The 20,079-nt window shown below is 43.5% G+C and overlaps 1 protein-coding gene across 2 annotated transcripts in view; it reads left to right on the top strand.

Annotated features, from left to right (window-relative positions):
- Positions 1–20,079, top strand: part of JPH1 (junctophilin 1) — a 284,417-nt gene that overhangs the window by 59,259 nt on the left and 205,079 nt on the right. The window contains exon 2 of one of the 2 annotated variants that reach the window (XR_003943505.1): positions 4,750–4,837. The exons of the other annotated variant lie outside the window; for it this stretch is intronic. The gene's annotated coding sequence lies outside the window, so the exon portion shown is untranslated. The remainder of the gene's footprint in view (positions 1–4,749; positions 4,838–20,079) is intronic. 2 annotated transcript variants of the gene reach the window in all.

The raw sequence follows: 20,079 nt of genomic DNA, 5'->3' as shown, positions 1-20,079 counted from the left end.
TTTGGCCAATTAGGAACAGTGAGGTTCTGCATATTGGCTCCAAGAGTTTGCCTGTTTGGTATTAACTGTGTTTTCTTCTAGACTTCAGAGCACCATTCCAGGCTGCACGATACCCTTAAGGGGCGGTTTACTTGGAACTATTTTCTCTGTCTCCTTCCGCTGGTAGATGGACACAACCCATTAGTCTGGACTGGTGTGGTATGATTAAAGGAAAGAAAATTATCAGGTTAGAACATAATTGCCTTGTTGCTGTAGAAATGTCCAACTATGAATACATATACAAAGCAAAATTGAAATGGTTTCAAAGTTCTCCTGGGTAAACTTCAAGAGCTGCTGCCACCTATGACTTGCAAAACATTACATTTTGGGTTATATTTATTTTATATCTTATATCTCCATTTAGTTGCAGAAATAATTCATTCTGGAACTTCAGAATAAGACCTTTTTTTCATTTTGAGAATATGAATTTGAAATAATTCATAATTAATTTTTTTTCACCTTCAAATACGTAGTTAGTACCGTATTTTTCGGACTATGAGATGCACTTTTTCCCCCCAAATTTGGGAGGAAAATGGGGGGTGCGTCTTATAGTCCGAAGGTAGCGAGGTCCGAGTTCGGGATCGCCCTCCCCCCGAGTTCGGGATCGCCCTCCCCTACTCACGTCACGCGATGTTCCCTGGTGGTCTAGTGACGTCGGGGCAGGAAAGAGCCCCCTCTTTCCTGCCCAGCGCGCTGCTCTCCGTCCTCCTGTATGCTGCCTGACGGTCTCGGCGAGATTCAAAATGGCCGCCGAGACGTCAATTCTCGGCGGCCATTTTGAATCTCGCCGAGACCGTCAGGCAGCATACAGGAGGACGGAGAGCAGCGCGCTGGGCAGGAAAGAGGGGGCTCTTTCCTGCCCCGACGTCACTAGACCACCAGGGAACATCGCGTGACGTGAGTAGGGGAGGGTGATCCCGAACTCGGACAAGACGCACCGGAGCACCTAGGTTTTAGAGGAGGGAAAAAGGAAAATTTTTTTTTCCTATTTCCCTCCTCTAAAACCTAGGTGCGTCTTATGGTCCGGTGCGTCTTATAGTCCGAAAAATACGGTACTTGATAATTTCAGGAGCTGGTAATTGCGTTCTGCTCCTAAAAGAAGAAAATATCTAACTATTCATAGAGAAAAGATGCTTCTGAGCAGCTATTTAAAACCCTTTATATCCATGCAGAATGCTTATTTCATGTTTAAACCTTAAACTAAATGCATCAGCAAATATCAAAGATAGTGAGAAATGTCTTAAGAAAGCTGCAAATTATATTGGTGACCATCTGTTGAATGTTTTTGACTTAAATTACACAGTGGTATTGCTTAAATACTAAGTGTTATAGCTGTTATCATTTTTACTGAATGCAAAATGAGTTATTGCTTAAGGTGTCCTTACATTAATGTGGTATTTAACAAAACAGGCACATTCTGAATCTTTTTCACCATGCATAATATGCAGTCTGTTCTACATTTATGTTCAAATAATTGACTCGTTTTAATTAAATGCAGAATATGTTGCCATATGAAGACCCTGAGGCCCATCTGCAGAGCAAATCAAATTCCAGGTTACATGCTTACATCCTTGTAACTAAGGATTCTTTGTTATTTCTTGGTTTTGTTGGAAAGAAAGTACACATAAGGGGATGTGAGTGTCTTTGTCTGAGGGAAATATAAATCTCCAAAAACTTAATGGAATGGTCCAGAATTTGCATTGGGAAATCCAGTGAAAATATATTGAACCTTAACATAGGTCATATCGGACCCAGAGGTAACAGAGAAAGTGCCTCCCAAATGGCCCCAGTGCATTTCTAAGAAGAAACTGTTTGTTTTAGCATCTGCAGCATAGAAACAGAGATACTGAAACAGTAATTAGTGAATTGCTCCTTTCAAACTGCTTTTCTCCTGTTCTCTTTCCCAGATACAGAGAGAGAGAGAGACACCCACACAAACACACACATGTGCGCACACACACAGATGGATTGGAAATACTTCCATTAGACATGCTTCTCCAACTGCTGTCACACCCTTATCTCTGCTGGACTGGCTCTTACTGTTTCACTTGTGTATTTAATTTTCATCATTGCCAGCATAAAGAATGTATTTACCAGTGGAGCATTTTCTCATCGTCCTTCATTCCAACAGATCAGAATTGAAGATCAAGCTATCGTGGCTTCTAGATTTGTGACATAAGATATCCTACAAGCAGTATCACATATGCATATAAATGGGCATCACATGTGTAGAGGGAACATTTGCTACCTGTCACTTAGTCTACAGAGGAATACACAGTACACTGCTTGTTTAAGTTTGGAATTTGTTATTTTATGACACTGGCAGTTCATGGTATTTCTAGTATTTTTTTTTTTTTTTTGCCTTTTTCTGCTTTAAGGAGGGTATGAAGCATTAGAGGCCATTGAGTTAAGTCAGCTTATTAAGTACTAAAGCACATAGTAGGATATTCACCAGGCTTGAAATGTCCTCTGTATTGGACTTAATTTTGTGAGCAGTTGTGACACACTGAAGATAGTACATGTAATATAGTGCTTTCAAGTAATGGCTTACATTGATCAGATGAGCCCTTAAAGATAAGAATGAACATAGATGCTGTCCATGGAAGGCGAGCGCAGAGGATACTATTGTTGCTCGTTGTGTGGACAAAAGATACTCCTTTAATGAGTTAGTATTTACGTGGGTTGTGTCTGCAACCACATTTGCAAAATGGCAATTTAGATTAACTTTTGGTATGATGTGAACGGAGATGGATTTACAGGTTGCATATGTTTACACCAATAGATTAAACAATGAAATTGGACTTCTCTTTTTTTTTTTAATGAAACGTGGTATATATTATATGGAAGCTTTGAAGTAACCAAATTCTGTTTCTTTGTTTTGAGACAAAACTGGTGGTGGTGATGTTAGGACTTTCATTTTGGTTAGCATTCCCCTTCCACAAAAACCAGGGTTCGAGTGATTGCAGCGTTTTGCTTGATTTATTATTAGACTGACTTCTTGACAATGTCTTTTAGGCTCTTCAAATTGATGTTTTAAAAACCCTTTAGTGTTCAATGTTCCCGTAATAAGCCATATGGGAACAGATTGGACACTAAAGGGTTAATAGAATTTGAATATACATATTCATTATTTTCCAGGCAGGCAGCTTCATTATTGGTGCTATGTTGAGTCTTCGGTTTTGTCAGATTATTGGCATTCTTCAGGCAAGTCACACATTTGGAGTGGCATTTTTGATAAAATGTCTAAGTCCGATTTTGGACATTTTGCTAGAAACGTATAAAAATCGAGTGGTGAACATAGCCATTTTTGAACATGAAAAAGTCTGTCTCTTTGGTTTGAAAATTGCCTTTTTTTCATAGGTGTTTTGTGCTCTGTGCATTTTTCTTTCAGAGCCATTTTGGAAAATAAAATGCCCAAGAAACAAACGCCCCAAAACAGCCATATGAATGTCTTGGGTGGGGGGGGGGGGGGGCATCATTCATAGTAGACTGGCCACACAGAATAGTGTGGCAACTTAGGAGGCACTGCAGTAGACTTCACTTAAAAGATCCCAGGTACATATCTTACCATAACCCCCTTATATTGTATTGCGAGCCCTCCAGGAGCAGAAAAATACCCACTGTACACTATATAATAGCTCTCAAGTTTGCAGGTGTCGTCTATATGTAGATACAGTAGGTATTTAGTGGTTTTTTTTGGAGGGCTCAAGTGTACCAGTTAGGTGGGATATGGGCCTGGGTTTACTGCACTGACCACTAGGCTACTCCTGGGACCTGCTTGCTGCTCTAAAAGGAATGACCATCATATGTGAAGCTGAGCCTGGTACATACTATCACATCTTAGGGGGCTGGGGGAGTAACGGGGGTTATGTCTTAATCCCTTCAGTGGTCATTTAGGGCACCTTTTGGTCACTTAGTCGTGATTGAAACAGATCTAGCCAAAGTCTTAAGTTTTGCCCTAGACATTTTCATTTTGTCCCATTATTTGTTTCAGCATTTATATCCCACATATTCCAATTGACATTGTTTCAATGTTGCTTACAAACCAAATAGAGTAGTTACATTTGATTAAATGTTCCGTGTTGGGTGGCAGGAAAGAGAGATGGAGTACATATTAGTGAGATGAAGTCAAGTTAACAAGGAATTATCCGATTTAACAGGTCTATTTTGCAGTCCCCCTTAAAAGAAAGTTTTGAAGAATGTTTTGAGTTGTTTTCAGAACAAGTAGTTCATGCTTTTTTAAGGCTTTCGGGAGTGCGTTCCAATTCTGTGCGCATAGATATGCGAAGCTCAAAGAGTAAACTGATATGTATCATAGTTAATGTAAGGCTTGGAGTAGTAGTGTGGCTCTGTCGTAGCAAGATTTTCTGTGAATCAGCTGCGCGGCTGTGTTCTGTGCCGTTTGTAATTTTCTTAGGATGTGATCTTTGCACCTGGCTTAGATTCCATTGCAGTAGTCTAGGTGTGCTAAGGTTAGTGTTTGCACAAGCATGCAGATGACTTTTCCTGGAATGTAGCCTCTTATGCGTCTTAGTTTCCACATTGTTTGGAACATTTTTTTTTTTACAACATTTGTTGTTGTCTAATGTTATCTCTAGGACTTTCAGGCTGTCGTATTGGGTGGGTGTATCCATTTAGAGTGATTCTGGGGAAGATGTTCTTCCAGTAGGTGGATGTGAGGATTAAGAATTGTGTTTTCTCTTTGTTCAGTTTTAATTTGAATGCAGTTGCCCAGGATTCTAGGACATTCGCTACTTGAGTTATTTTGGTCGGATTTCTGTTGGGTCCTTGTCAAATGGTAAGTAGACTGATACATCATCTGTGTGGATAAATGAGTTGAAGGCAAAAATATATATATATATTTTTTTTTTTTTTTTGGTGCCACCCATGTCCTTCCCAGGTCTCACCCAAAACATACTGTCAACACGACTCCTTGAAATTTGGGGTGTCAAAAATTGCAACGTGGATGTTTTTGAGAGAAAAACATCCTCCTGCCACCTTAAGACATATATATATATATATATATATATATATATATATATATATATATATATATATATATTTTTTTTTTTTTTTTTTTTTGGAAAATGAGTCCCTTGATCTCCTTTTATCAGGAGACTTAGAACAGGAAAGTATATATTTCTCTCTCTCTCCTTTCTTGGATCATTTTTTGATTATAATTGAAGATAATAAAGATCTTATCAAAAAGATAGGTTCAAAGTCTAGAGCCTGAAAGTTTAATGGAAAATCTATTGAGCTTGGAGGATGTAGTTGAGGGGGTAATATTGTGACATATAGTGACAGTATGGAACAGGGAATGTTCAAAAGCAATTAATATAATTGCTCCCAAGTATGTGATTTGTCCTATTCCAAGAAGGCTCCATGATTTCTAAGGAGCTTTTCTTTTATAAAGAGGAGAACTGATGTTTCCTTGTCATCAAGCAGATGAATCCATTACGAGTGGGTTGTGTCCATCAACCAGCGGGGGGGGGGGGGGGGGGGGGGGAGATAGGGAGCACTGAAAAACCATAGTGCCTCATGGCCAGCTAGCTCCATCTGCCTCTTCAGTATTTTCTTTCTCCCCAGCAGGGTGGTTGTTGCTTGTTCAAGCTCCTTCAGAAAATCTGCCTGGGGTGGCTCCTGTGCTTTTGCCAGTTGTAGCAGGGGTGTTGTGGCTGATGGTGCCCACTTTTTTATTAATTTCCAATAACATAACATATACAAGAAATCTTGTTTCAGAAAATCAGACAAAAATTCAATGGATTTACATCATCCCTTAGATACATTATTTAAGAAAACATTAATGTCTTTTTTTATATTGTAAAGTGGATCCTCTTTTCTCAGCGGTTGCAGATCTCCACAACCTGAAGCACACCTTCCAGTACTGCTCCTTTTTTTTCTCAGAACAATGAAGCTTTTTATTGCCTAGGAGGGGCTTCCCTCCTTCCCTCAGTTGTGGCACCAAAACACAAAACAAAGCACAGTTATAGTTCACCTTTCTCAAGCCGGTTAGTTTCCCAGTCCCGGCTTCCACAGCTGCTGCCTCTCCCTCCCTCCTGGGGGAGAGTAGCAGCACATAATAAAAAAAAAAAACGAAAAAAAAACACCCTGTTCAGTGTAGCGGGGTTTTCCAAAACACAGTTCAGTTCTAGCCAAGCTTCAAAAACATAGCTCAGTCCAGCTAGGCTTTCAAAAACACAGTTCAATTTTAGCCAAGCTTCAAAACACCCAGTAATGGCTTTGCGCGGGCTCAAAGCGTAGGGTCCCACCCTCTTGGTCAGTCATACTCCTATCTGACCTCCTCCCGCTTGACCCGGCTTGGCCCCGCTACTTCCTGGGCTTTCGCTGAGCCAGAGCTGAAAAGTCCATCGGCTCTTCCAGGGCGTTCTCCGATTCAGTCAACTCCATAGGGCAAGGCTCACTCTCTGCCTCCCTCTCCTCAGGAGCCCAATCCATATTCTCCTCGCCCCGCCCTTCTCCCAGCTGCTCACCCTTTCTTTCATTAAAGCTCTTTGGTGGCTCTTCTTTCTCCACCTACCTGTTCCACCACCTCTTCCACCAGGTTGGAGAATCAGCCTTATTCCTTCCCCTGCGGCCCTCCTCTGGAGACTCCTGGGAATGCACATAGTTTCTCTTATCCCCGGTCTCCCTTGGGGCAGGCTGGGAGTTGTAGTTCTTTATTTCTAGTTTTTTCCTGGGGAATGCCTGCCTATAACGGGGGTATTCTGGCCTATCCCAGGGTACCTTTGGGGCCTGTCCTACATACTCTTTACAATATCACAAAAAAGAGGGGGGCATTACTAAAGTATATGGGGAGTACATAACCCCCCCCCCCCCCCCCCCGAAAAACAGGCTTCACACGCAATATCTATCCTATAATATTCAGTTTGAACCAATTGCTAGAGCATGGACATTTATACCTTCCTTGAATCGATGAACACTCTTAACTGTTCCGGCTGGAAATATATATATTTTAACCCTTCATATTTCACTACACATTTACTTGGATAGTTCAAAAAGAAAGAGGCTCCAAGCTCCTGGGTCTCTTTTCTCATACTCAAAAACTTTTTCCTAATTTCTTGTGTTTGTTTTGTAACGTCCTGAAATATACGTATTGTTTTACCATAGAATAAATCATTCATTTTCCGGAAATACAATCTTTTTATAGCTTCAACATCTTGCTGAAATACGAACTGCACCATTAAAGTCATTCTTTCTGAATGTTCTTATAATGTCACTTCCAGCAATCCGGATAAATTTAAAGTTGTTCTTCCCACCTCATTTATAGGTTTACCAGTTGTAGACACACCTTCAGGAAAACTTTTATTCCTTATATAATATATTTTATTAACTGGAGGCAAAGATTCTGAAGAATATTTCAATATTTCAATTAGATATTTTTTAAAGGCATCCAGAGCTGATATCCCTATCTCTCTTGGAAAGTTCAATATTCGCAGGTTTAATCTTCGATTGTAGTTTTTGATTTGGTCAATTTTTCTAGATATTATAATTTTGTCTTTTATCATTTCTGAGGAAAGATCTTGTAACTTTTTTACATCTTGATTAGTCTTTGTTATTTGAGTAGTAAACTCTGTTTTTATACCAGTCAGAGATTCAGAAAAAGTGTTCATTGTACTTACTAACGATGAAAGTTCCTTAGTAGATTTTTCCACACTCACAGCCAGTTGTTGGAGAACAACCCATATGTTCTCCAGTGATACCGTGCCAGGAGCAGAATCTAATTGCTTCCAATCCATGCTTAGGCCCGCAGGCCCTTGCAAACCATCTGGCTTAGCCATTCCAGCAGCCTCAATATGGGGCTCAATAACGGCAACCTCTTCGGTCCCAGTAGAACCTCTCTGGAGTTGGCGTCTTTCTGGGTGAGGCGGAGGTTCAAGCGCCAGAGGAGAAAGCGTGACTTCAAGGCCCAAGTCCTCCAGAGTTTCCCCTATCTGGTGGACAGCGGGCTCACTCACGGCGTATGGGAGAGAAGTTTGCGAGGTGAACTGATCGATCAACAGCTGACGTGGGGATGAGGTCCGGGGTGTTGAGGCTACATTCCGGACCTTGCCCTTCCGTTTAGTATGTGGCATAATTCAGAGGAATTCGTTTTACAGCACGTCGATCCCAGAGGAGTTCAGAGCTCGCTCACCTGCGTGCCGCCATCTTGGAACCCACTTTAAAGACAAATAGGTTAGCCCTTTCCCTGCCTTACCCGTCCCCCGATGTGGAAGTAGACAAATAGGCAAGCCCTGTCCCTGTCTTTGCCCATGCTGTGGATGCAGGCACATAGGTTCGCCCTTTCCCTGCCTTTCCCACGCTACTGATCCTCCGGAGTTGGAAATTTGCCTCTTTCGCTGTTGCCTCAAACTTTCCTCACAGCGTAAAAAAAAAAAGTCGCGTCGCGCTTTGGCGTTGCGATCCCAGAAAAGAGGTTTTCTTCTGATTGTGCAGCGTGACCGGAGCTCGGAGACTCGGTCTGGTGAGGTAAGAGCATTTTGTAGCTCCTCTGGGGAGGGCCCGCGTTTGGGACAATTTTGGCGCGAATCCACCATTTTGAATGTCCGCCGCTTTCGGCGATAGCAGCTGAGAAAGTTAAGCGCTGTTCCGTTTGTGGCAAGTGAAAATCTGCAGCGGAGCTCTGTAAGGCGTGCTTTTCAGATGGTAGAGCCGGCCCGAGCATGGCGAGCGATGTTCCTGCTCCGTCGAGCTGGCAGCGGGCGCCATTTTGGAACAGCATAGCGTGACCTCCGCTGAGGCCGGAGGGGTTTGAGCCTGGAGGGGCGCCTCGTGTGGAGGCTGATAAAAGAACTGCTTCCCCCGGACTGGAACCGGGAGGCCAGGGTGAGCCATTTTCCCCTGAATTTGTTATATTGCTGCATAATGCATAACTTTTAAAGAGCTCCGGAAGACAAGACAAGCGCAGAAGGGTGGATTCCCCTTCAGAGAGTGGTGCACCCCCCCCCTCCCGTTGTTGGGATGTGAGAACTCTGAGGGGTCTAGAGAGCCAGAAGAAGGTGCAGGATTGCCATCGGATCCAGATGATCCTTCCGCGGTGAGGATTTTCCACCGCGATGAGCTGCCAGCGCTTATTACTGATGCCTTGCAGGTCCTCTCTATAAGAAGGCCCTGGGAGTACTGAGACCTCCTCCGGTAATCCAAGAATGGCAAGTACTAAGAAGCCTGCTCGAGCCTTTCCTTTGCATGACTCCATCCAAGAGCTTATCACAGCTCAATGGGCTGACCCTGAGGGGCCTTTGAAAGTCGCCAGGGCTATGGGGCAATTATACCCTCTAAGTGAGGAGCATTTGGCGCGCTTAGCAGTGGCTAAAGTGGATGCTGTGGTCACGGCTGTGACAAAGAAAACTACCCTTCCCGTGGAAGGAGGAGTTGCCCCGAAGGACATGCAGGACCGTCGCCTGGAGGCAGCTATGAAACGGTCCTTTGAAATTTCAGGCCTATCCTTATGGGCGTCTGCATGCAGCTGCTAAGCTGCCCGAGCCTGCCTCGTTTGGTTACAACAGGCAGTGGAACAGCCCTGAGATGGCACCGCGGATGGAGTCGGCCTTGTCATTTTTGGCTGACGTCCTTTATGATCTGGTCAGAGCTTCGGCTAAACAGATGGCTGTAGCGGTGGCGGCTCACCATCTTCTGTGGCTACGGCATTGGGCAGCTGACATGGCCTATAAGCAAAGGTTGGTGAAGTTGCCCTTTCAAGGCCTTCTTCTCTTTGGTGAGGAGTTGGAGAAAATTGTGAAAGGCCTGGGGGATGCCAAACCCCAGCGCTTACCTGAGGATAGGCCGCAGCCTTCTTCTAAGGGTCAGGCGGTTCCCTCTTCTTAAAGACCTCGCTTCCGTGAAGCTAGAAGGTACTTCCCGGGGCATTCTGCTGGGTTCACTTCGCGTGCCCGTTTCAGCAGGCTCAAGACCTGGAGTTCAAGGGCGACCCTCTCAATGATGGTGCGCCGGCCCCCTCCTCGATTCCTGTGATAGGATGACGACTTTCCCTCTTTCTCAAGGAGTGGGCCAAGGTACCTCAGATCAGTGGGTTTTGGACCTGATCAGAGAAGGCTACAGAATAGAATTCAATGCCCCGATAAGAGATGTGTTTGTGGAGTCCCGATGCGGTTCTGCCACCAAACGGGCAGCGGTAGTGGAGACCTTGCAAGGCTTGATTCATATAGGGGTGGTTTCCTCCATGCCTCCCGCCGAATGCGGCTCTGGCCGTTACTCCATTTACTTTGTGGTGCCGCGAAAAGGAGGGTCTTTCCGGCCTATCCTAGACTTAAAAGAAGTCAACAAGTCTCTGAACGTGCAGCATTTTCACATGGAAACCCTGCGCTCCGTCATAGCGGCGGTACAGCCAGGAGAGTTTCTCACGTCTCTGGACCTGAAAGAAGCTTACTTGCACATACCAATTTGGCCCCCGCACCAGAGGTTTCTGCGTTTGCGGTGATGGGAAAACGTTTCCAGTTTCGGGCCTTGCCTTTTGGCCTCGCCACAGCTCCCCGAACAGTTTCCAAGGTAATGGTGGTAGTAGCTGCTTTTCTCAGGCGAGAGGGTATCCGGGTTCACCCGTACCTAGACGACTGGCTCATCAGAGCAGACTCTGTAGAAGAGAGTCATCAGGTTACAGCCAGAGTGGTCTCAGTACTGCAATCTCTGGGCTGGGTCGTCAATATAGCCAAAAGTCACCGGATCCCCTCTCAATATCTAGACTATTTGGGGGTCCGGTTCGACACAGCCTCGGGGATGGTCTTCCTACCTGAGCAAAGGCGGTGCAAGCTTCAGAACCAGGTTCGTCTGCTCCTGAGGATGCCTCACCCGCGAGCTTGGGACATAGTCCAGCTGTTGGGGTCGATGACGGCCACTTTGGAAGTGGTGCCTTGGGCGAGAACGCACCTGAGACCTCTGCAGTGTTCCCTGCTTCAACGGTGGTCTCCAATATCTCAGGATTATCAATGCAGACTCACGTGGCTCTCTGCGCCCCGGCTCAGTATGGAGTGGTGGCTCTCAGACAGCATGCTACGGCGAGAGCCAATTATCTGAGCAGGAATCAGATCGACCCAGCGGAGTGGGAACTTGCAGACGAAGTATTCCTGCAGATATGTGCCAAATGGGGAAAGCCCGTAATGGATCTTATGGCGTCAAGCAGAAATGCCAAAGTCCCGTGCTTCTACAGCAGATGGAGAGATCCTTGCTCGGCAGGGTTGGATTCCGTGGCCCTTGATAGGGCGAGTACTCCTGCAGATTCGGCTCCACCAAGGAGAGGTGGTTCTCATTGGCCCAGGAGGCCGTGGTATGTGGACCTCCGGCGGATGTTGGTAGAGGATCCCCTGCTGTTACCTCTGGTACCGAACCTGTTGTCACAGGGCCCGGTGACCATGGAGGACGCCTGCCACTTTGGTCTTACGGCATGGCTATTGAGAGGGCGTAATTGAGAGACAAGGGATATTTCAGTAAAGTCATTTCCACGCTCCTACAGGCCCGCAAGCGTTCCACTTCCGTGGCTTATGCCAGGATTTGGCGCCAATTTGAGGCTTGGAGGCATATTTTCAAAGCACTTAGCCTTCCAAAGTTCCATAGGTTTCTATGGAACTTTGGAAGGCTAAGTGCTTTGAAAATATGCCTCTTGGTGTGCTTCTAAAGCGATTACACCCATGTGGGCTTCTGTCTCACCGATACGTGACTTTTTGCAGGATGGTTTACAAAAAGGCTTGGCCTATAATTCCCTGCGTGTTCAAGTGGCAGCCTTAGCATGTTTTCGAGGGAAGGTCGCTGGCCTCTCTCTGGCTGCTTGCCCGGATGTGACACGGTTTCTCAGAGGGGTGCTTCGGCTCCGTCCTCCCGTGCGGGTCCCGTGTCCGGCCTGGAACCTGGGGTTAGTTTTAAAGGCCCTTCAGTGTTTGCCCTTCGAGCCACTTAGGCGAGCTTCGGAGAAGTATGTGACCTTAAAGACGGTCTCTTTGGTGGCCATGACATTGGGTATCTGAGCTCCAGGCGCTGTCCTGTCGAGACCCATTTCTGCAATTCTCAGAGTCCGGAGTAATGGTTCGTATGGTGCCTTCCTTCATGCCTAAGGTGGTTTCAGCGTTTCACCTAAACCAGCCTATTTTCTTGCCTCCTTTTCTAAAGAGGAGTTTCCAGAAGCCTATGGGCAGTTGCACCTCCTGGATGTGCAAAGGGCACTGTTGCAATATCTGCGTATGTCAAATGCCTTCAGGACTTCTGACCATCTTTTTGTTCTTTTGTCAGGTCCGCGCAGAGGGTCTCCAGCGTCTAAGGCCACTATAGCCCGTTGGCTCAAAGAAGCTATCTTTTCAGCATATCTGCTATCTGGCCGGCCTCCGCCTGAAGCCTTTAAGGCACATTCCACAAGAGCGATTTCCTCTTGGGCTGAAACTGGAGCACTCTCTCTTCAAGAGATATGTAGTGCAGCTACTTGGGCTTCTAAGCTCTCGTTTGCCCGACATTACAGGCTGGATGTGGCTGCCAGGAGAGACGCGCATTTTGAAGCACAAATGCTGGTGCGTGGTTTGGCTTGTTCCCACCCTATCTAGAGATTGCTTTGATATATCCCACTCGTAATGGGTTCATCTGCTTGATGACAAGGAAGGGAAAATTAGGTTTTTACCTTGGTAATTTTCTTTCCTTTAGTCATAGCAGATGAATCCATGAGCCCTCCCTCAGTGGTTCATTATGTGATTTATGTTACTTTTATGTTCAGTTTTTCCTGTAGATATGTTCCCTCATTGGGAGAAGTTGGAAAACAGTCTTCAGGATTTCTGTTCAGTTACAGGAGGATGAGTTCATTCCCTCCTTTGAATTATAGCTCCAGTTTTAGGGCGTTCATCCGCTGTGAGGAAAGTTCATGTTATTATGCTTTGCGGTGTAACACTGCTTTGGAAGCTTCAAATACTGAAGAGGCAGATGGAGCTAGCTGGCCATGAGGCACTATGGTTTTTCAGTGCTCTCTATCTCCCCCTGCTGGTTGATGGACACAACCCACTCGTAATGGATTCATCTGCTATGACTAAAGGAAAGAAAATTACCAAGGTAAGAACCTAATTTTCCCTTGGAACGTTAATAGTTGAGAAATCCACGAGTTCAATAGCAAGTTTAGACAAAAGGTCCAGGTTTATAAGGAAGATATTTTAAGGAAGAAAAACTAGTTTCTTTTCCAGGATGAATTGAGGATGCTTGTAATAGGCCTAAGGCTTTATTTTAGACTTATGGTTAGTGTTTGAGTGGATGCTGTCTTACAGAATTAGAGAGAGAGAATCATAGAAAGGACTAGGAAAGGGAATGCAACATCCAAAATTCTGCCACCACAGTATTACAGCAAATATTGGACTGTGTGCGTTAGCAAAATAGTTGGTAAAGGAAGGATTTCAGCATAAGGGATGTACAGATGGCATCAGGGTTTGTGCTTGAACAACCAGATATGATTTGACTCTCTCCAGAATGCACATACAAAATGTGATTGGTCTGCTTCAAGGAAGTAACTTTTATAAAGTCATTTTAGTGCACATGTTGCAATATATACATGTAAAATGGCTTTTATAAAATTAGGTTGGGTGTAAACCTGTACATTGGCGTGAATTAGTTATAATTCCACTACTAACCAAATTTGGCTCAGTGCGGATTACAATGTAAGAACACTAGACATATCTAGAGAGAGAGAGATTTTAAAATTCAAAACTGAAATGTACAACATTTAGTTTTCTAAATCTCGGATAACACGATTTCAATCTAACTCTTAAATGAAGAGAATTCCAACATATTACTGCTTGATAGGCAAAACTAAATGACATGAATTGATTTTTAAGTTTTGTTTGAAAATTGCATTACTGGGGGTGTGGGCTGGGCACAGTGTGGGCTGAATCATGAAGTACATATGTTGATTATAAAATGTTAATTTATGCATTCTTTTGCTTATTCTGCTGTCAAGCAGGTGTAATGTCATCATCTTTAATGTAGTAAGTGATATTGTTGCAGTATTTGCGCTAGTCTTTAATAAAGATGCATAGATGCCTGTGTGCCTTTACAAAATAGGACCAAAATAGGTGTCTTCTTGCCTGCTAAACCAGGTGTCTTGTTATAAAATTATCCTCTGAGTGCACAAAACAATACCCAGGTGTAGAGCAGAGATAAGATTTTAAACTCAAAGCCAGGCCAGTAGGAAAGATCACACCTTGGCTGAATCAATAAGGGAGTTGCAGTGGAAAAGCAACCCAGGCTGAAACCCTCTATAACGAGGGATATTTAGAGCACTATCAGTCATCTAATTCCTCCAGTGCATCAGAGAACATATGTCATTAGAGAAACAGCTGAGAGGGTGAAAGAGAAGCTTTTCCAAACCAGATCAATATCACTAGTAAATGTAGCATGGGTTATTCTACAGCACTCTTCATAATAATGCAATATATAGTTTTATTGTTACATGAGCTGCAGCATTTGTAGGGTTTACACTGACCTACAGGCAGTGGTGTTCTGGTAAATGTTTAACAATGGGAGCTCTCAAAAAAGAAAAAAAAATACACCCATAGATATGTATGTAACTGTATTATACGTTCTGGTACAAATGATATGCGCAGGCAGCAACCAATTTATAAATAATATTAAAACATAAAATTCTTTACTTATATATTCCAAATGGCCAATTGAGTTTCGCAGAATGGTTTGGTTGATTTTTTTAATTTTTTTTTTGCCACACTCTTATCAATAGCCAACCTATGGGCCCTGTTTATTAAGGTGCATTAGTGTTTTTAACGCACCTACTTCTAATGCGCTAGCCATGTAGGCGCCTATAGGGATATTGTAGGCATATATATGGTTAATGCACATTAAAACTGTTAACGCACCAATAACTTCTTAGTAAACAGAGCCCTATGTTTGCTGTTCATCCCAATATGCTAATTCTTTTCACAATAAATGTATTTACATTAAATATGATATATGACTTACTACCAGAGTATTTCTCACCTTGTATACCAATATACCCACTACTGGGAAACTGGAACAAACTGGACTGTTACAGATTCCTACACAGACATTATATGGCAGCAGAATCCTTCACCTTGGTCGCACATGCAGAACATGGACAGATGAAAACTGGAAACCCCCCCCCCCCCCCCCCCAAGAAAGCCAGATTCTATAGGCAGTAAAAATATTGGTAAAAGTAACAGAAGTGCATTTTGTTCCATACTCCGCTAAATACAAAATTAGAAAAGATATATATTTCTGAAAAAGCAAACCACCATGAGCAACATATCCCCCTTTCCTTTCCCTTCTATCCATGAGCAGCATTCCCTCCTTTCCTTTCCATCCCCTTCTATGTGGTGCATTTCTCCCTGGTGATAAAGTTTCTGGCATTGACCACTCGTGGATATGTCGCCAAGTGTTGACTGGGAGGGAAAGGTTAGGACAGCTGTTGTAGTTGGTGATTCGATCATTAGGAATATAGATAGCTGGGTGGCTGGTGGATGTGAAGATCGCCTGGTGACTTGCCTGCCTGGTGTGAAGGTGGCGGACCTCACGCATCACCTAGGTAGGATTTTAGGTAGTGCTGGGGAGGAGCAAGTTGTCTTGGTACATGTGGATACCAATGACATAGGAAAATGTGGGAGAGAGGTTCTGGAAGCCAAATTTAGGCTCTTAGGTAGAAAGCTCAAATCCAGATCCTCTAGGGTAGCATTTTCTGAAATGCTACCTGTTCCACACGCAGGGTCCAAGAAACAGGCAGAGCTCCGGAGTCGTGGATGAGACGATGGTGCAGGGAGGAGGGTTTTAGATTTGTTAGGAACTGGGCAACATTCTGAGGAAGGGGGAGCCTATTTCGAAATGATGGGCTCCACCTTAATCATGGTGGGACCAGGCTGCTGGCATCAGCATTTAAAAAGGAGATAGAGCAGCTTTTAAACTAGAAATGGGGGGAAGGCTGACAGTCGCTCAAAATCGCATTGTTCAGGATAAGGTATCTTTCAAAGATATCACCAAAACAGGGAAGATAGGGTATCCTGATAATAAGGTTGCAAAAGAGACCGTAGTAGATCGGGTGTCCCTAAAAATAAAAATCAGACAAAAGATTGCAAATTGATACTGTCAAGTACTAAGCATGATATAAATAGCATCAACAAACATAGTTTGAAATGTCTATATGCGAATGCCAGGCACCTAAGAAATAAGATGGGAGAGTTAGAAAATATTGCACTAAATGAAAAATTAGATATAATAGGCATCTGTGAGACCTGGTGGAAGGAGGATAACCAGTGGGACACTGTCATACCGGGGTACAAATTATATCGTAGTGATAGGGTGGATCGAATTGGTGGAGAGGTAGCATTGTATATTAACGAGAGCCTTGAATCAAATAGGTTGAAAATTCTGCAGGAAACAAAACCTTCTTGGAATCACTATGGATTGAAATTCCATGTGTAAAGGGGAAAAGGATAGTGATAGGAGTGTACTACCGTCGGCCTGGCCAGGATGAACAGACGGATGCAGAAATGTTAAAGGAAATTAGGGACGCGAACAAACTGGGCAACACAATAATAATGGGTGATTTCAATTACCCCGATATTGACTGGGTAAATGTAACATCGGGGCACGCTAGGGAGGTTAAATTCCTTGATGAAATCAAGGACAGCTTTATGGAACAGCTGGTACAGGAGCCGACGAGAGAACGAAAAATTCTAGACCTAGTCCTTAGTGGATCACATGATCTGGTGCGGGAGGTAATGGTGCTGGGGCCGCTTGATAACAGTGATCATAATATGATCGGATTTGATATTAGCTTTGAAGTGAGTATAAATAGGAAATCAAATACGTTAGCAACTTTTAAAAAGGAGACTATGATAAAATGAGAAGAATGGTGAAAAAAAAATCTTAGAGGAGCGACTGCCAGGGTCAAAAATTTACATCAGGCGTGGATGCAGTTCAAAAACACCATCCTGGAAGCCCAGGCCAAATATATTCCGTGTATTAAAAAAGGAGGACGGAAGACCAAACGACTGCCGGTGTGGTTAAAAAGTGAGGTGAAGGAAGCTATTAGAGCTAAAAGAAAATCCTTCAGAAAATGGAAGAAGGAACTGACTGAAAATAATAAGAAACAGCATAAGGAATTTCAAGTCAAATGCAAAGCACTGATAAGGCTAAGAGGGACTTCGAAAAAAAAATTTGCGTTGGAGGCAAAAACACATGGTAAAATATTTTTAGGTATATTAAAAGCAGGAAGCTGGCAAAAGAATCGGTTGTACCACTAGATGACCGAGGAGTAAAAGGGGCAATCAGGGAAGACAAAGCCGTAGCGGAGAGATTAAATGAATTCTTTGCTTCGGTCTTCACTGAGGAAGATTTGGGTGGGGTATCGGAAATGGTATTTGATGCTGACGAGTCAGAGAAACTTAATGAATTCTCTGTAAACCTGGAGGATGTAATGGGGCAGTTCTACAAACTGAAGAGTAGCAAATCTCCTGGACCGGATGGTATTCATCCCAGAGTACTGATAGAACTGAAAAATGAGCTTGCGGAGCTATTAGTAATATGTAATTTATCCTTAAAATCAAGAGTGGTACCAGAAGATTGGAGGGTGGCCAGTGTAACGCTGATTTTTAAAAAAGGTTCCAGAGGAGATCCGGGAAATTATAGACCAGTGAGTCTGACGCCGGTGCCGGGCAAAATGGTAGAGACTATTATTAAGAACAAAATTACAGAGCATATTCAAAAGCATAGATTAATGAGACAAAGGCAACATGGATTTAGTGAAGGGAAATCTTGCCTCACCAATCTACTACATTTCTTTGAAGGGGTGAACAAACATGTGGATAAAGGTGAACCGGTTGATATTGTGTATCTGGATTTTCAGAAGGCGTTTGACAAAGTACCTCATGAAAGACTCCAGAGGAAATTGGAGAGTCATGGGATAGGAGGTAGTGTTCTATTGTGGATTAAAAACTGGTTAAAAGATAGAAAACGGAGAGTAGGGTTAAATGGTCAGTATTCTCAATGGAGAAGGGTAGTTAGTGGGGTTCCCCGGGGCTCTGTTCTAGGACCGCTGCTTTTTAACATATTTATAAATGACCCAGAGATGGGAGTAACTAGTGAGCTAATTAAATTTGCTGATGACACAAAGTTATTCAAAGTTGTTAAATCGCTGGAGGATTGTGAAAAATTACAAGAGGACCTTACGAGACTGGGCGTCTAAATGGCAGATGATGTTTAATGTGAGCAAGTGCAAAGTGATGCATGTGGGAAAGAGGAACCTGAATTATAGCTATGTCAGGCAAGGTTCTACGTTAGAGTCGCAGACCAAGAAAGGGATCTAGGTGTCGTCGTTGATGATAGGTTGAAACCTTCTGCTCAGTGTACTGCTGCGGCTAAGAAAGCAAATAGAATGTTAGGTATTATTAGGAAAGGAATAGAAAACAAAAATGAGGATATTATAATGCCTTTGTATCACTCCATGGTTCGACCGCACCTTGAATATTGTGTTCAATTGTGGTCACCGCATCTCAAAAAAGGTATAGTGGAATTAGAAAAGGTGCAGAGAAGGTCGACGAAAATGATCAAGGGGATGGGACGACTTCCCTATGAGGAAAGGCTAAAGTGGATAGGGCTCTTCAGCTTGGAGAAAAGGCGGCTGAGGGGAGATATGATAGAGATCTATAAAATAATGAGTGGAGTTGAACGGGTAGATGTGAAGCGTCTGTTTACGCTTTCCAAAAATACTAGGACTAGTGGACATGCGATGAATCTACAATGTAGTAAATTTTAAACGAATCGGAGAAACATTTTCTTCACTCAACATGTAATTGGGCTCTGGAATTCGTTTGCCAGAGAATGTGGTAGGGGCGTTTAGCTTAGCGGAGTTTAAAAAAGGTTTGGATGGCTTCCTAAAGGAAAAGTTCATAGACCATTATTAAATGGACTTGGGCAAAATCCACTATTTCTGGGATAAGTATAAAATGTTTCATACTTTTTTGGGATCTTGCCAGGTATTTGTGACCTGGATTGGCCACTGTTGGAAACAGGATTCCAGGCTTGATGGACCTTTGGTCTTTCCCAGTATGGCAATACTTATGTATTTATGTAGATGTCAACGCACAGCTCTGCTGTGGGAATGCATTTTAATATTCTGTGTGCTGTCTAGTGTGGCAGTGCATTAGCCCTTTCAACATACAGCAGCCATTAACGAGTAGCTAAACTCGTTAAGGGTGTGCTGTAGCCTGTGATATCTTTCTGCATTGGTCCCATAGTGAGAGGCATATACATAATACAGAACAAAGTGTAAAGATGATACTATATGGTATTGTAGGCAGTACTTTGTGCTACAAATTGGACACACTAGGCCTAATACTCAAAATGATTTAAATGGCCAGGAGGGGCTCCTGGCTGTTTAAATTGCCTGTCTGGGGCTAACTGGGCATTTTCAGCGCCACTTTACCAGATAGTGCCACTGAAAATGCCCGGTTAGCACTTGAACCAAAACAGGCTACTCTGAAGGCATTCCGGGCACGGAGTTAGCACTTAGCTGGTTAAGTGCCTAATGTTGCAGTGGGCTGAGAATCTGGGTAACTAGGTTAGATTCCCACTGTAGCTACTTGTGATCCTGGGCAAGTCACTTAACTCTCGGTTGCCCCCTGTACAAACTTTAGATTGTGAGCCCACTGGGGACAGAGAGAGAACCTACCTATAATATAGCCACTTTGGTTGTACCACAGAAAGGCATTATATCAAATCCATGACTCTTTACCATTTAACCAGTTAAGATAACTGCATAAAACAGTCCTACCTTTATGCTATTTTTCATAGTTGGTTAAGTGCCAAATATCTCACTTAACAGGCTTTGTTGTAGCTGGCTCTCTGTACCTGGAAATTCAGTGCTGGAGCCTGAACATTCAGTGCTGGAGCCTGGACATGGCCCGGTATTGAATTTCTGGGTTAAACGCCAGTGGTTGTCAGCAAAACGCTGATTGCCGCTGGCTGCATATCAGGTTCACTGATTTCGTTCCTAGTTCATTTTTCTTAGGCTAGGTTTGG

Source organism: Microcaecilia unicolor, chromosome 1 (genome assembly GCF_901765095.1).
Source record: "Microcaecilia unicolor chromosome 1, aMicUni1.1, whole genome shotgun sequence".
NCBI lineage: Eukaryota > Metazoa > Chordata > Amphibia > Gymnophiona > Siphonopidae > Microcaecilia > Microcaecilia unicolor.
This window is presented reverse-complemented; position numbering and strand designations above follow the sequence as displayed.